The sequence below is a fragment of the Ailuropoda melanoleuca genome, chromosome 1 (genome assembly GCF_002007445.2).
Source record: "Ailuropoda melanoleuca isolate Jingjing chromosome 1, ASM200744v2, whole genome shotgun sequence".
NCBI lineage: Eukaryota > Metazoa > Chordata > Mammalia > Carnivora > Ursidae > Ailuropoda > Ailuropoda melanoleuca.
The window spans coordinates 86,345,498-86,350,082 of record NC_048218.1 but is presented as its reverse complement, the minus strand read 5'-3'; the positions used below and the strand labels follow the sequence as shown (position 1 = coordinate 86,350,082).

The 4,585-nt window shown below is 37.5% G+C and overlaps 1 non-coding gene across 1 annotated transcript; it reads right to left on the bottom strand.

Annotated features, from left to right (window-relative positions):
• Positions 1 to 1,161: 1,161 nt before the first annotated feature.
• Positions 1,162 to 1,460, bottom strand: LOC100478787. Its single transcript, XR_002141733.1, has one exon. It is a non-coding gene; the product is annotated as a cytochrome c oxidase subunit NDUFA4 (transcript).
• Positions 1,461 to 4,585: the final 3,125 nt, after the last annotated feature.

Below are 4,585 nucleotides of genomic sequence, written 5' to 3'. Positions count from 1 at the left end.
ATAATTAACAGAACCATTATAAATGTATGTTTTTTCCAAGAAAGAAAAAAAATCATTACCAGTAAGTGCAAAGTTAGAGGGAGCCTCAGACCTCTGAGAGGGAAGTTGATCAAAAAAGTAGGACTGGTCTCTCCCTTGATAGGGCAAAAGGGAGAGCCCTATCATTGGAGGTATTAACTCACTTAAGGCAAGAGGTAAAAAGCAATGTTCAGAGTTTCCAGAGACTTTATGGAAAGTGCAGAGCGAAGGGAGCAGTGCAGGAGAAAATTGTAATAGGAGACAGCATCATTGAACAGGAATGCCTTCAGCTTAGATTAGGGCATGAGGCAGCTGATTCGGAGGTTTCCAGGAAGCTATTTGAGGTCTCAGGGCTCAACGGCCTGTAGGTGGTATGCTCCGGGGCATGAATGGAGGCCATTCTCATACTCTGAAAGATTAATGAAAGCCCTGCAGGAAGTCTTAAAATGGAATATAATATTTTCTCCTGTGTCCCCCAGTGCCTAGTAAACAAGTAATCAGTGTGGTAAACTGAAATGAACTTTTTTGAGAGACAATGTCTTTAAAATATCATTTTTTATAGTGCACATTTATGTGACCTTTTCCAGGGTAAAACAGCTTTGTAAGTGCTATGTTTAGTTTTGATTTTTCTCCCCTACGTAAGTGACTATGCAACACGTCTACTATTGACAATGGGAAGTATCCATTCAAATAAGTGTCCAGAATATCTTCATTATTTTATCTAACCTAATTTAATTTAATGTAATTTATTGATTCATTCATTTTAGCATTTACTAGGTTGTCAACTACATAAAAACAAGGAAGTAGAATTGAACACAATCCCACCATCTAGAGAGCAACATAGAAAATTCAAACAGTAGACAACTGCTTCCAACTCTCTTACCAATGGTAACCATTGTTAGCAGTTTACTCCGTCTGATTCCAGACTCTCTTCACCGTCCTCCCTAAAAAACCTGACAACTTTTTGGACATCTAGCAAGATTCTTTAGTGTTATCTAAAGAATACCAACTTGTTTATCAGCTTTTTTTTCCTTCAAGTTGCATATACTTATTAATCAGTGTAAACCCCAACACAATACACCAATATGATTTCATGAGTTTAGAGGGGAAATATTTCCGAGATGAGTGGAAAATTGTGTGGATGGCTTCTGGAAGACCTTCATTCTAAGCAGCTTTATAATGAAACATTTCTTTTAGAAGTCTGGACCTTCTTTCTTCAGTTTGCTGTAATCTACATTCACTGAGTAGAACTTGCATTGATCATTTGAACCCAGTTCATTCCAGGGTTCTGGGTTACTCTTCCTATCCCAACTGACATCTTGAATGAACAATGCCAGGCACAAGACATACAACACTGATCCACTACCTCCTGCCCCAATAAATACTAAGACAGGGATCAAGCTTGGATGCTTCTTGGCCTGACCAAGGATCTGGCATAACATGGTTGCATCAGAGGCCTTGGGTCCAGATGAAGAAAGAAATCAAATCTGCAAGACCTGGCACTAGGTAATCCCTACACTTAGCACTTATCAGCTTTCTAAAGTAAGTATATTGCACCCTCAACTAATGATGCCAGACACAAGCATTCCAAGTCCTCATTAGACAATACAACAATCCCAAATTACCCATGTCCTTGAAAGTTTGATTAAACAAGTGATTACCTTGTCCTTGAAAGTTTGGTTAAACAAAGTGAATTTATTTGAAGGAGATAAAATGTTTTATTATCTCTTCATAATCTTAATTTCTGTGCTTACATCAAATGATACAAATTTCAACATATCTATTGCCTTAACTGTTCACTAAATGATCTTTATGTGGTTATTTTGTAATCTCATGAGGTCAACATTCATCTTAGAGTTAAAGGAAATAGCTATTTTATTTTATCCTTCTTATTTTTACTAAAATATTGTTTTGGACACTATCCACCAATCACTCACTCTCCCTACATAAAAAACTAAGTGAAAAACATATTTTCTAAATTATTGCTGAGAGAAGCATGACTTCCCCTAAGCAAATGACAAGCATCTTCTGCCCATCCTCCCCCCCAGGGGACAGGACAACTCTACCCAAACAGGGTTGCCTGAGTATCAGCACGGCAGGCCCCTCCCCCAGAAGGCAGGCTGAAAAAACAAGAAGCCCACATCCCTAAGGTCCCTATAAAACAAGTGCACCTTGCTTGGGTCCTGGTCAATAATTTGGGTTCTGTACATCCCTGCAACCACACCTCATCAGAATGACAAGGAGGAGGAACCCCCAACAAAGGAAAGGAACAGAGACTGTGGCCTCTGCCATAGAACTAATGGATATGGATATAACTAAATTATCAGAAATGGATTTCAGAATAACTATGGTCAAGATGATGTATATTAATGAAAAAAATATTAAAGAAAATATTAACGAGAATATAGAATCTCTAAGGGCAGAAATGAGAGCAAATCTGGTGGAAATTAAGAATGCTATGAATCAAATGCAGTCTAAACTGGATGCTCTGATGGCCAGGGTAAATGAGGCAGAAGAATGAATTAGTGAATTGGAAGATGAGATGATAGAAAAGAAGGAAAAAGAGGGAACATGGCTTAAAAAACTCCAATTCCAAGAAATAAGACTTCGGGAGATTACTGACTCAATGAAATGTTCCAATGTCAGAATCATCGGCATTCCTGAGAGGGTGGAGAGAGAGAGAGGTCTAAAAGAGCTATTTGAACAAATTGTAGCTGAGAACTTCCCTAATCTGGTGAAGGAAACAAGCATTCGTGTCCAAGAGGCAGTGAGGAGCCCTCCCAAGATCAATGAGAACAGACCAACACCACGTAACATAATAATACAATTCACAAATCTTAGATCCAACAATCTTGAAAGTGGCCAGGGGGAAGAGAATCCTCACATACAGAGGGAGGAACATCAGAATAACATCAGACCTGTCCACAGAGACCTGGCAAGCCAGGAAAAGACAGCAAGACATATTCAGAGCACTAAGTGAGAAGAACATGCAGCCAAGGATCCTTTATCCAGCAAGGCTGTCATTCACAATGGATGGAGAGACAAGGACCTCCAAGACCGGCAGAAACTGAAAGAATATGTGACCACCAAGACAGCCCTACAGGAAATATTAAGGGGGGGAGGTTCTATAAAAGTAAAAAGAGCCCAAGAGTGATACAGAACAGAAATTTACAATTTATAGAAACAAAGATTTCACAGGCAGCATGACATCATTAAAATCATATCTCTCAATAATCACTCTCAATGTGAATGGCCTAAATGCTCCCATAAAACACCACAGGGTTTCAGATTGGATAAAAAGACATACCCATCCATATACTGTCTACAAGAGACTCATTTGAACCTAAAGATACATCCAGACTGAAAGTGAAGGGATGGAGAACCATTTTTCATGCCAACGGACCTCAGAAGAAAACTGGGGTAGCAATTCTCATATCAGACAGCATCTTCTTTTCTGATAACAAAAACTGTGTCACTGACTACATCTTTCCAAATTTAATTCAAGAAAACTGAGAGCTAAATTTAAATGTAATTTACAATAACCTGATAAATCCTTATTACTTGCATATGTGTTCTTTTTTTCTCTTGACTTGACTTTCTACTTTGGTGTTTTCTCTGGACTTGTCTTTTTTATTTCTGCACTAACATTTATTTTATTTATATTCTTATTGAAAATGTCTTTAATTGCTCAAAAAATATGTAAACAAAAAAATAAAGCCATAAAATTATATAGATAAGTAAATGCAGGTAAATGAATATTAAAACTATTGTTTTCCCCTACTGAAATCTAAGTTTTCTATTTTCTCCCTTTCATCTGCCAATTCCCTACCTTCTCACTGAAATGGAAACCAACTAAAAATCTCCAAGCTAAGAAAATACAATGTTTTTTCCCTCATGTAAGTATCCTTCCTCTGAGTATGCCCATTCTACATTTATAAATAAAATTTCCACAAAGCTCTTAAAAAAGCCAATGTGAAACTTTTGGCCAATTCAGCCAAGGTGATTAGATCAGGCCAAAAGAGTGAACAAAATGAATTTTAAGGGTACAGTTCTGGGGCTGGGTCAGGCAGCTGTGTAAGCCACAGCTCAGACCCCACCAAATGTACAGAGATCATGAAGGTGGTGGAGGTTCCAGGGGATCAGGTTAGGGCAGAGATCGACTGGCAGGGAGGAGAGGAACCCTGGCAGTGGGTTTGGTAAAAGGAGAACCAGACCTAGGAAAATCTATCCAGGAAGCAGTTATAAGCAGTTATTGTATAATCACAGCCAAAATTAACTTACTTACAAAGCTTCACATTAGAAACCAATTCCTAATCTTGTGAAGTAGCATAGCATAGTAAAAATGCTGACCTGAGTTTGTTCCCCACTCTGTCACTTACTAAATGAGTGACATAGAGTCTTTCTCAACATCATGGATTTAATTTCCTTATTTATGAAAAATGTAAATAATAACACATATCTTAATAATACATAGGTTATATAAGGATTATATATATTATAAATATAATCATATATGTTATATATGTGTATGTATTTATTAATTAATTTATTTAGGATACAGATAATG